Source organism: Meriones unguiculatus, chromosome 17 (genome assembly GCF_030254825.1).
Source record: "Meriones unguiculatus strain TT.TT164.6M chromosome 17, Bangor_MerUng_6.1, whole genome shotgun sequence".
NCBI lineage: Eukaryota > Metazoa > Chordata > Mammalia > Rodentia > Muridae > Meriones > Meriones unguiculatus.
Genome location: NC_083364.1, coordinates 32,607,546 through 32,621,097, shown reverse-complemented (window position 1 = coordinate 32,621,097; position 13,552 = coordinate 32,607,546). Strand labels below are relative to the sequence as shown.

Below are 13,552 nucleotides of genomic sequence, written 5' to 3'. Positions count from 1 at the left end.
AGCAGCCTTACCAGGCCACAGAGGAAGACAATGCAGCCACTCTTGAGGAGACCTGACAGAATAGGATCAGAAGAAAGGAGAGAAAGACCTCCCTTATCAGTGCACTAGGGGAGGGACATGGGTGGAGAAGGGGAAGAGAGGGTGAGATTGGGAGGGAAGGAGAGAGGGAGCTACGGGGGGGGGGATACAAAGTGAATAAATTGTCATTAATAAAAAAAGTCAGAACAGCAACCTTACTATGAAGTGGAGAACTTCCTTCTCACAAAGTAGAATAAACTCTTCAATGCCCATTTGTCTGCCTGATGTGACAGCCACTGTGTGTGATAGACCATATGAAAGAGCCTCTCACTGGTCCTGGTTGTGGGAAGAACAGCCAATACTTGAGCTTTAGTTCCTCCACAGATCTGTTCTTACCACCTACTCTATACCCAAGACTGTCTGCAGGGCAATGCCATCTTCTGAAGTCCTTTCTTCTTTTTTGCTCCCAATGACAAATACTCAAGCCCTCTACCTCTTGAGGACAAAGCTAGTGATCACACTGGTGGACAGATGGTGACAGAATAAACAAAGGCACAGAGAGGCTGCACAGCTTCAGAAAGGACCTTGTTACAAAGGCCTTGCTCTGAACTCCCTCACATTCTTGCTGTGACAGTAACTGCACATCCCAGGGTGCTGTGTCCTCTGCATTTATTCCTGTGGCTGACATTCTTTAGCTCTTCCCTTCAGTAGACCTTACTTTTTCCTCTGGGAAAAGGCACATCTTCATTAAAGTCTTGTCCTGTAGCTCACAGAATAGGCTACATCTCTTCACCTCTTTAGAGGAGCAGTTGTATCATTGAGGATTTCAAGACTGGAGAATATCTTTGTGCTTGTGAGTTTTACTCATTGCCCTTAATATTTTCATTGCTATCACCATTAAACTTTATAGGAGTGAAAATTAATTCAGCTGTAAGGGATTTTACTTCACCTATCCCCTTTTACAACTAAAGAAAACGGATGCTCAGAGATTAGTAATTATTTTACATGAGACAGGACTCTAGACTCAGGATTTACCACTAATGTATGGCTAAAATAATTTGTTTGTTCTTTTGACACAATGTATCATACATAATAGACCCTCACCTATGGATAATTCTACATGAGCTGCATTGATCCTAGGGATCACAAGTGCAGAGACTGTGAGTTCTTCTCCTGTGGGTTATAGTAGCTATAACTTAATTTATTTAATTTTTTTCTGTATATGAGTGTTCTGTCTGAATATAGAGCCTGAATGCCAGAAGAGAGCATTGAACCCCATTACAGATTGCTGTGAGCCACCATGTGGTTGCTGGGTATTGAACTCAGGACCTCTTGAAGAGAAGGCAGTGCTTTTAACCACTGAGCCATTTCTCCAGCCCTATGGCTGTACAATGGCATCAGACTTTTAATATTTATAGTGTCTTGATTGGAAAAGCCACAGACCAAAGGGCATGGCATGTGCTACCTTGTTGCAGTTGGTTGAGAGATTAAATAAAATAAGGCCTTAGGAACTGAGCATAAAAGCAAACATTGTTTGGACTGCAAATCTGGATTTTGGAGTGAGCAAGCACTTAGGGGTAGCCGTAAAAGGTTCAGTAATTACTGGAATGAATTGGAGCTGACACCTGGAAGCTTTAGAAGGTCCCACAGATACAGTGTTCCATCAGAGTACTTTGCTAATATGATTCTGAGTGACAAGGTTCTTCACTTTTTTTTTTCTTGCTAACACCACACCAAAAGGCCTTATTGTAGCTGTCGCCTTTCTGGGCTTCCTCAAGCAGTCTGCCAGCATGAGCATGTGTGCTATACAAGCAGTGACTACCTGAGGAGCGCACCTCTTCATGATCAGAGGTTCAGGGGGACAACCTGGATTGCTCACTTCTCTCTGATCCTGAATGTCCTAGCAAATCCCATGTCAAAGACCGCCTTTTCCCAGCAAGAGCCTTCCATTTTAAGTGATTCCTCATGCCTCCAAGCCGGCCTCTCTGATGCATGCTTCTCACTGCCTAGTACTAAAATCTAGTATGTGTTTCATTTGGTGCATCCCAGAATGCATTGCACAGGTACTCGCACATGGTAGAGGTGTGCATGAAAATGGAACTGGGGAGAGAAGCCAGTAGATCAAGGGCAGCCCTTTTCTCCTAATGCAGTACTCCCAGTCTCTCTTCTTAGAGCCAAGAGTGTCACGTTTCCTTTGTACCTAGGCTGAGTGAATATTCCTGTGGTCTTGATGGGTTCCTTGAAACAGAGAAGCTTTATAGCTGAAACATTTATGGAAATTTTGGCAAGTTAGTTAACAGAGAGGACAAAAAGGGGCCCTCACGGTCCTTCCCTCTTGTGCTCTTTTTTTTTTTTTCTTTTAATAAGATCATTTGCGTTATCATGTCTACAGTTTGGCAAATAGCTGTGTCTTCTCACTAGTCTGTCCCCTTGGGCTTACAGTGGTAACATGTGGTGATTAGTCATGGGGAAAAGCTGTATGCACTCTTCCAAGCCAGTAGGCAATGTGTGTGCAGGAATTAGAGGTAAATAGAGATGGATGTACGGGTATCAACCTATGATAACAATTTTGATGCATGTTCAGTGACTCAGACTTTTCAGGCTTGCACACTCAAACTTAACAGATAAAAAGATTTATTTCTTTTTGACCGGAGTGCCTTATCTTTTACTGTATTTGTAAAATATTAAAATTATCCTCAAAGCATTTATCCTGGGACATATATATTGGAGGGCTTGTCTCTGTCTATCACCCCCTCTGATCCTCTATCCTCATGAACTGGTGGAACAGAGAAATTCCCATGCATTATTACCTGCTACTATCATCTTCCTGCAGTTCATTATTGACAACTATTGGCTTGAGGTGAGAAAAGCCAGTTCTGCCTTGAGCTCATCTCTCTTCATGGTGTTTCTTCATTGGAAACACAAAGGAATTTGCTTCATCCCTTTGCTCTTGTTGTATGGTCTGGTTTATAATGAAAAGTTATTTATTCTTTTAAGATTAACACTACATGACTTTAGCAGTGAGCATAGATAGGTTTGGTTTACTTCACACTTATTAGATAATATTGGGTATTTTTATGTGGGTTGTTTGTTGTTGGTCAACATCATTCATCTCTTTGTCTAATAAAAGGAGAATTTCCAGTGTTTAAAGGGCTTCCCTCTCGTTGTATTACATGATCTTTATCTAAAGTGGGTTCCCATGGAAGCTGTTTCTGTTGTTTCATTTGGAAGAAAGAACTGAAGCTCTCAGACTGGCCCAGGGGTACATAGCTCATGAGCAGTGAAGGCCATTTTTATTCATCTGTCCTACCTGTCTTATACTTCTTCCTGCACATCTGTTTAACTTTTGATTGCTAGATTAGAGTACTCAGTGGATTCATGGAATTTCCATTGAAATTCCTACTACATTTTAAAATTTAATACGTGACATTTTTGGTAAATGGAAGGCAACCCCAAGTCATTCTCTTAACATTTTGTTGGCTTTCTGATGTCTATTTTCTCATCTCACACATATTTGGCTACTAAAGCTATTTTTCAAAAGCACAGGCTACTCATATCACTCTTTTGATGGTTTACTACCTCTCTGTCCACATTTATTATCTCTTAGAGCCCACATTGTGCTTTGTATATACCTATATAAAGGCACAAAGAATGTTTTCACCACTCCCATTGGGGTATGTGGCTGAAGACTCCTTGAAACTCTTGTTGTCAATAACACTTGCTGGTGTTTTTACAGTTTGTGTATAAAAAGTTCCACACAACCAATAATCCTTTGCCCAGAAACACAGATACATGTTTTGGGCTCATATCATTTTCAGATCTGTTTATTTGATTGCACATATATCTCAAGAGATACATATTATGACTTTTGCTGTTTATCATTTATACTATTTACCATATCATCAACATAAATAAAATATCGTTGCTGTCAAAGATTGTCTGTACGCTATTAGTTCTGAACCCTATGGCCCCTGGAGATTTGCATATTTTAAAATTGAAACTTCCCCTGAGTTTTGTGTTTATGAGAGTTATACCTATTGACATTCACCCAAACATAAATGTCACTAATTCATTTCAAAAAATTATAATAAAAACTGTAGCTTATTAAAATAGCTAGGTTTTCAAAACAAAAATATTAGTATAAAGAATAGGTTTTTTTTTTACATTTTTATAATTTTATGTCTGGCTTCATAGAAGACAGTTAGAGCCTCATATCTGCTTCTACATTCAGGCTGCGACAAATAATATTTGCTGAACACAAGTGAAGGAATCAGGCCTCAGAGGTGTAAACTCAGAAGATGGAGGAGTAGCTCAATATATTTTTTTAAAAAATAATATTCTTAATGCTGTATTAAAACTCAATAAATTACAGCTTCTTCAAGTACTGCGTGGTACACAGTGCGTACTCAACAGAAACAAGTGCATGGCTCTGTCACATTACTGTGGTTACATCCTACGAATCACATACTTTTCTGCTTCCACACTCACTGGCTTTGTTTCAGAAAGTGCTATCAGTCATCCACCACCTGCTGACCAATCTAAACATATATGCTGTTGTTTTTGTTTCTAACCCGTCGAATGCAATTATAGCCATTGTGTTGGTACAATTCTCAACAATTCACCGTTTCATCGGCTGTTAGGAACAGTTACAATATTATTGAGGTTAAAGAAAATTTACTGTGGAGTCTGGTGTGAGAGGCCATACACTAGACCATGAGAACTTTTCTGGTGATCACGCGTATTAGGTGCATCTGTGCTTCTTTCTTAGTTTTCTCTGGTATAAAGCAAAAGTGTTGGACCGGCAGATCTCCAAGGTAACTTTTAGCTCTTGCAGTTTATTGTCTTACTCACAATCAGTTTCAACCCTCTGCCCAAACCACCTGTTTAGTCCTAAGTACGAGTGACTCTCATGTTTCATAATAACATTTGTTTATAATTTGCTTTCTAGAGTGTTACAAAAGGAGTCATCATGCTTGCATTTATGATTCAACTTACATCTAGAGAAGTGACTAGAGAGGAGGCTTGTAAACCCTTCTCCCAATATTTGGATGACAAGTGAACACCCTCCCACATTACTAGTGGTTTGAAAACGATAATAAACTCTTTGCTGCTTTATAGAGAAAGTTCATATAGTGAATGTTGGTTCTTACAATGAGAAAGGCTGAATTCAAGGCAACGGAAAATGGACAGGACTATTGGACTTCTAATTAATAATGGAATAAATATATATTTAACGGGCTAGGGGTGCAAATCAATAGTACGGTGACTCCCTGGCATACACAGCACCCCATGTTTGCATCCAGAATTGTGACAAACTATTGTTATAATGAATGAAAAGCTCAACTGTTCCATTTTACCAATGAAGACTCAGCAGCCAGATGCCGGGCTGAAAACCTGCTAGCTCAGAGAGGGAGAGAAAGCACCCAGCTGATCTTCCTACTCAGTTGACATACCAGAAGGAAAATTCTAAAAGCCCAAAGCCCAAGGCCAAAAACTTGCTAGCTTAGCTGACAGCTCAGGAGGAAAAGGCCTGCTAGGTCACCTGAGCCCAGGAGGAAAAAGCCATGAGACAAAGAGCTAAAGAGCCAAAAGGCCAAGGAGCTGAAAAAGCCAAAAATCTTCTGTTTAGTACTAGTCTACATTGGCTTTGTCTAAATTGCATAGGAATTGAAGATGACTTCTTACTGATATTCAGATTTGATAAAGGAGCTCAGACCAGAAAGAAAGAAAGAAAGAAAGAAAGAAAGAAAGAAAGAAAGAAAGAAACCCACCATGAACTTTAATAACTCATTTTCACCATTACTGATAGTGCCTTCTCTGTGAAAGGGCCTCTTTCATGATCAGTTACACTGAGTGTTCCTACCTAGCAACTGTGTGCCATGTCCTGGCCTCAGCAATTTCAGACTTCAGACAAAGCAAGCATGCACCGTTATCAGTTTTAGAGCTATTGTCTCCTGGAATGAGATAGTCATTTGACCTCTCATTTTGACTTATCTGTGGCTCAGTCTTCATTTCCTTCTCTTTTTCTGGGATTTTCTTTCTTTTTCCATACTTAGCCAACATAGAAGTATTATATGTATTTTTTTATTGATGCACCCTATACCAGTGCTGGAATACAGCATGCATTCAGAAAACATTTGCAACTTCTTGGAATCAATGCAAAGTTCAAAATCTTCATACACAAATTAATTGTATTTGATTACCCAAGTTTGCTATATTTCTAGGGTTAATGCAGCGAAAGGTATCAATGAGTGACAGGTGGCATTTCTGGATGAATCATTTGTTTCACTGAGTTTTTCCAAGTTTTCTATATATTTCATTACTGGTTATCTATAAAGGAAAAAAAAACCCATATGCTACTTTAGAAGAGATACATCACCTAATTTTGTACTGAAGTATTTATCTCTGGTAGAAAAATAACAATAAGGAAACAAACTTATACAGGGCTGATTTTTAAATCTCTTTTGTATGAATTAAGGAAGGAATGCAAGTGGAGTCTCACTGTTGTGACCTAAGACTGAAACTCAACAGTGATGGATTTGCTGTTCAGAATAAGTGTGGGAATGGTTTCACCCTCTTGACACTCTTGTAGCTGTTCTAGAATGAGGAATGCGGTTATGTAGCTCTCCCTGGTCTGTTTGCTACTATTCGTCAAACTCAGAGTGCTAATTTATTGGATTATAAAATCACTTTATCTTCTCACGAGTATGTCTTTTTTTTTATATTATAAGGGAATTACTTGGTAGTCAGCAAGAGGAGTATATTGCATTTACTTCCAAATCCCAGTCATTCCTTCTCTTCCATTGTATCTTGAGAATGGTGTTTTTAGTTTCCATACCCATACATTCATAATCGGTTTTATTGTTCATTACTGGTAAGAATCTGAGCATCTCATGAGGCTCCTCTGACCTTCACGGGCTTTCCGTGTGACACAAGACCACTGTTACCTGCCAGTCAGTTTCACAGGACTGTAAAATGCTTGAGAAGATACAGGGCAACTGCAATGCACAGAACAGGTGGAAGTTGTCGCTGTAGGATCTGCCCGTGTGGATGGGGAGAGTGAAATCCTTAGAAACAAACCGCACGATTTTAATTTCCTTCGCATTTCTTCTGCCAAGAAGAATGAATATTGATTGCAGCTGGAAGGAAACCATTCTGAGACAGAAAATAATGTTGAATAGGAGTCAGAGCCCTCTTAATATCAGGCAGCTTGAACGTGCCTTTATGTTTAATGAAAATCGAGCCCCGAAGCTGAGATCCTACTAAATCAGGAAAGTTATGTTTCGCTGCAAGGCTCCCCTCAGGGAGAGGTCTGGGAGGGATGAGTGGGATTGGATTCTCACGTTTGGCTGAGGGTGTTCATCTGTCTCAGGCTGCATGGGCTGTGAAGGAGGCCAAACTCTGTGGCACAAAGAAGGCCCACAACCTGTCACCTATAAGCTGTGACCCAAATTTCCCCAGACCCTACTATGTGATACACTCTGAAATAGATGTTTAGACAAAGGTTTGGCCTTTGACCTCCAGAACAAGTCAGTGAGGTGAGCACCGTTGTTCTAGTAACATGCACGGAAGCCCAACATTCCAAGTGATCATGTACTTTCCCTTCTTGTCAGGACTTCTCCTTATAAAGTTGGTGCTCCTTACATTCTAACGGCCTTCCTCCTGCCTCCTCCACCTCGGCTGTTTAATGTTTTAATAACAACCCCATCTCAGCAACTACTTTCATACAAATTATCTGGCTTGGTTGTCACTTTTACCCTGGCCCCAGGATTTGCAGGGCAGGCCTGCATGAAGCTTCTTCTGAGTCCTGGGGCCGGGGGTGGGGTTGGGGGAAGAATGTTGGAAAATAAACGACCCTGACTGGCAGCCAGACTCTGGTCTTACTTCCTTCCCCACTGGACTTGCTCATCTCACGTCTTGAAAGACAGGGAGCTGTCTGTAAGATAGTCAGCTGGCAGAGGACTTGGGTTTCCCAAGAACCAAAATGTACTAATAAGTATGCATATGTACAGTATACGTATATGATGTATAGTCTACATACATGAATAGAATGTGCAAATGTTGTATAGTATATGCATATGAAGAGTATATGTATATGTCTAGTGTATGTATATGTATGGCATATGTTTATAGTGTTGTACATGACGTACATGCATATGATCTATATCGATACCAATACCTATGTGTACATGTGTTTATGTATATATGCATTCAAAGATGTAATTCTGTTATTTCTCCCAGTGGTCACTAAAAATTTGACAACATAAATGAGAAACAGAAGACCAGTAAAGTGTTTCCTCAAATAAAGACAGGTCTCAATGACCCATGACCCGTGCTGAATCTCCAGAACTCATAAGATAGAAGTGGAGAGTCAACATTTGCAAGTTGAACTCTGACTTTCACGTAGACACTTCTCCCAACCAATAAATAAATAAGCATAAAACATTCTGAAGACGTAAACTAAATCTAGAAAAGGAGAAAAGTTAGTAGAAAAAAGACATGATCTGAATCTATAATAAAAATGAAACAGGAGCAAAGGGAAGCACACGTGTGCTTAGGTAAGTTAGAGTCCTGACTTCCAGCCTTAAATCTGTAGAAAGTGCCGTCAGAGACCCGGGCATGAGCAAAAGAGTCTGAATGTCACACATGCTCCTGTTTTGGGGGACACAGGCAAGTTTATCCCAGACAGTGAGCAGCTAGGAGGACAAACTTCTTCAAAGGCTGTTCATACCCAGGCAGCTTGTAACATCAGAGCAGTGGTTTAAACTGGCTCTGGCTTTGAATGCAGTTGACCCAAGAAATGGCAAGATCTGGCTTTCACTGCCTTGGTTAGAGCAGGAGCTGAAACATAACCTTTCAATGCCTTGTTTTTCCCTGTTGATTACATTTAGAGCTGGGTGGTCACAAAGTCATTTGTTGCCTCGGGAAGTCATTGGTTCATTTGTTTGATTGCTACTTCTGTCCCACTAAGAGTATTCTTCAGGGATAAAAAACTATTAATAAAGACAAACCTGTAGTCTTCACCACCTTTCTAGCTACTCTTTCATGCTTGGTTTCATTGGGGAGGCATCTCTTTCCACAGATGATTTAGCTTTTTATGTAATATCATCTCTGTTCTGTAACAGTGACTGGTATGTAATTGCTCTTGAGTCTTGTTACTTTGCTGTTCTCAGCTGGGTTCCTTAGTGATTCTACATGACATGTCAGCAATTATCTTCTTATCTTATTATTCATTTCTTCCATAGTAATTCCACTATTTGCTGTATTTAGTTGATAGCCCATAGCAAGCATTTCCATATCTTTTCAAGTTAAATCTCCTTTAAGAAGATTTTGTACGCATAACTCTACCTCCTTTGGGTTTTGGCGTATAGGTCTCATGTGCGCTGTTTCTTTGGAGTTTTCCAACACCAGACTTACACATTTTCTCTTATTCTCCAGTGATTTTTTTTTTTTTTTACATGCATGTAACAGCTCTGTGGAGAGCCTCAATAATATATAGCTAACCAATCAGCATGTCTTTAACTAAATAAGGAAAAAAAAATCCTGCTGCCAATGTCTAGCTCTTTGGCTGTGAAAAAGAAACACCCTCCACTTGTTTATCTAAGGTAATTTATAGTTCTTATTTCCCCCAGGATCTCAGCACGCGGCTGTCCAAGCTCTCTGTCCACTCCGGTGTCTACTGTTACGAGCTGCAGTTTCCACATTTCCAACAGGGGGAGCACTCTAGTATTGCAGTAAGGAAGAACAACTACCTCAGGGGAGAAAGAAATATCTCTGGGCTTGGCCTCTCAGGTGTTTCTTTGTGTCCGCATGCACACTTGCAGAGAAGCAGATGTCCAGCTTCTGATTTTTGCATTTCCATGAGGAAGCTACACAACGGAAGGCAGTATTAACTTCCACCTTTCTAGCACTCTCTAGCAGCTGGGGATGAGACCACATCTGCACCTCACCTGAAGAGGGTTGACTCTTCCGGGTGCCAGAGAAAACCTGATGCTAGATATTATTAATTTCTGCTTCTACTTGGAACTTCCATTATTTTAGTGTCTTTGTGTGAGTGTTTAAAATTCCCTGTAGTCCTTCCTCGTAGAAAAGAAGGTGTCTGCCATTTGGCTTCTGCGTCACTATCAGTGGGAACCCAGGACCGGAAGTTGAACTCATCCACCAATTTTGTGATGGCTTTCCATTCTGATTTATTCCATCCCTTGTCTATTCAAGGCTAATGGAGAAACAGCTCAGTGTTCTGACTACACTTCTAGCTGGGACTCAGCAGGTCTTAAGTACTTTGCAAAAGGATGAAGTTGTGTTTTCTTCAGAGCGATAGTGCTGATGGGGATTTCAGTTTTGCTTATCTTTTCAGTCGTTGCTTCAGCTTCTAATTGGGGGACTGTTTTCATAAGTTGCCTGTATTTTGTTTTTCTCCTATACTTTAACCGGAGTAATGATTTATATTGCAGCTTCCATTAGAACAGTGAGTTTATTTTCTTATAGAAGTCAGGCTACATAAAACGATGACTTAAATGAAGAGACTTTTAAACAATCTCTTCCCCATGGCTTCTGGGGGAAAGAGCCATTGCCTTCACTGGTGAGTTCTCCATGTTGCACCAGGGATCCCCTCCCACCCATTTGCTCACATGGGTGGCCCTGGTTAAAGGCAGTGGACCACAAAACAACACAGAAAGATAGCATAAGACAGGAGGAACTTGTTGGAAGGAGGGAAGGTTAGGAGAGGTGTAAGGGGTTAAGAAAGGTTGGGACTGAGTGATGTATATATATGTGTGTGTGTGTATGTATACATGTTATATGTATATTATGATGCATATTATAATGTATTAGTATATGTGTGTGAGCATGAAACTGTCAACGAACGCATTCATTTAAAAACCTCTTCTCAAGCCAACTTCCACTCTCCGAGTGATTCAAGTCCCCTGTGTCCCAGGGTTGGGCTTATGGACTCTAAAATTTCATTCACTCATGCTCCAGACTGCTTTCCTCTGTTCTCCATAATGACCTTAAGGCAGCTTTCTCGGCCCTACAACATCATGGCAGACCGTAATAAAACTGCTGGCAGCAGCATTTAAATACCCAAGGGAACGTTCTTGAAAACCAGCAGCTGATCTTGCTTGAAAGAGGAGAGTGGAGAGCGGTGAGCCACAGAAGCATTGCAGCACTTTGACATGCCAAGTTCACTGGCAGCTTGGAGATCAGCTTTCAGCCTGCCAAGGCATGGGCACGAGTCATGACCTATTAGTGTCCACTATACACTTAAATGTCATAATCTCTAAACCAATTCGTCAATAAGTTGTTTAGTAGTTTATTTTGATTTTTGTATGATTTTCATGAACCACCGGTATGACACCTCTTATACTTCTGGTTAAATCCCCCAGCCTCCCTGTGAGAGCATTAGCTTCTGCCACAAATGTGAAGTGTTGTTAGGGGCACAACCCTTTCTCTAAAGGAACAATAGCACGGGGGAAAAACTCAACAAAATGTCTCACGGTCTCTCAGGAGAAACTATCTCCTCAAAGTGAAGAAAACTCTGAATGTTCACATTGCTTTGGTACATTAAGATTTTTATTGCTATTTCAAGCATTGTGGAGTTAGAAAATGTGAAACCATGCTCTTAGAAACTAGCTAAACAATGGTGGATTGGAAGGGAGGGCCACTATAACACAGCCATCATTTGAGATGCATCCAAGAAACCTGTCAAACTCCTCTGCCTCAAGGAGTCAAAGAAGGGACCCTGTTTCTGTGTTTTCTAAAGTGTTCACTTTTTCAAAGACGGCACTAGATGTCTTCTCCATTTGATAATAACACGTTCATATTAAACAAGAAGTGAAGACTTATCACACAGAAAAAAAGTAACTGAAAACTAACATCATTGCTTGGATGCATATAAGAAATATGGTTATATTGAAAAAGAAGGTTATGTGTCATTAGATACAATCTCAGGGTACAGACAAATGTAGAATTTTCTAAACTGTGCTACTTAAAATGCCAATTATTGTAATAGTTAATTTTTCCAACCAAATTCAGATAGATCCAACCAAACTCAACAACATGGAAGTTACCTGGAAAAAAAGCCCCAAACAGATCAAATTATGAGGCTCCCCACCCCCACCCCATGGAAGAGTCTTTCATGATGGTCAACTCAGTTCTAATGGCCCTGGTAAACTCTGTCAAGTCTATAGAAACGTTGAAACATTTGAAGCTAGAGTTACTCAGACAATCCTAACTCTTCCAGAAAAGGCAGAGAAACAAAAATGTAATACAAAAATACAGAATAGCTTAAATTACTAAAGCCATCCTGTCTGAAGGACACCTTGCACATTTCATTAGACACCGTTAACACAAAGAACTGATTATTTCTCAGCTCATCACGGTTTTCTGATTTTCAAGAATCATTGGTGTGTCTTATGGCATTTGGTACAGGGAGATGAGAGCATTCATCACAGCCACTCTGGCATGTTAAAGAAAAGTTAAATCATGTTCAGTAAGGCATATCAGATAAAACACAGAAGCATATATAATGGTTATCAGGAACCAGTTTATGCAAAAATGTTACTGTTTTTATTAGCTTAAAAAAAAACAGTCCCATTTCAACATATTGGAGAAGAAAGTTATATAGTATAATACCTGTTTCTTGAATATACATTAAGCTTCTGTATTTGGCATACTCTACAATCCTTTGTGGCCTTTGGCATGGAACTTTATATATTAAAGCTTTAGACACTTTCCTGTAAAATGATTATGACGTGCTTTAGGAGTCCTCTGTAGATTCAATAACATCTTTGTGACTGCCAAGTAGTATGTATTTCATATGCACGGTCTATTACTCATTTTAAGCATTCTGTGAACAAGGAAATACATTAGAAACTGCTTAGTGCCAAGAATCACAGACCACACTTCATGTTTTTATGATTCAATACTTCTAGGTGTGTACTCTCACTGGGTACTCTGAGAGTTATACAAGAACAGAGGGAGATTTACTGTTGTGTGGGATAATTCTGCAATTTGGGGGGTGGGGGAAGCTTCCTCTGCATTGCTTAGTAGATGTTTAGCAGCATTCAGGGCTTCTGTCCACTCAGTGCCAACACTACCTCCTCAAACTCCCAGTGTAAAAACAAGAAGTGGATTTCAACATTGTCAGATGCCCTTGGGGGTTATAAAATTATCCCTCAAAGAACCACTGTTATAGAAATCAGTAAACATATGGCATAAATAGATTAAAACTGTATTAATAAGTTAGCGATAAGTGTTTTAAAATTCCCTTTCCCTTATTCAATGAGGTTTTGAGGAAACATAAATATTTTATGGCAATTATCTGTCTCTGCAATGAAACCCTTGCAATTTAGTGATGGTGTCCCAGAAAGGACTGGGATGAAATAGTTTGTCTCATGCAGCCTTTTGAGAAAAATGAGGCTTTCCTAGTTTGATGGCTTTAAATTATTCAATTTACATGTATTAAATATATACCATTTATAGCTGTTCTGTAAAAAAAGTATATATCACAAGTATAGATACTTTTCTGGACCAC

At 39.8% G+C, this 13,552-nt stretch overlaps 1 protein-coding gene across 1 annotated transcript in view; it reads left to right on the top strand.

The window, feature by feature from the left end:
• Positions 1-13,552, top strand: part of Fgf12 (fibroblast growth factor 12) — a 557,338-nt gene that overhangs the window by 50,608 nt on the left and 493,178 nt on the right. The window lies entirely within an intron of this gene.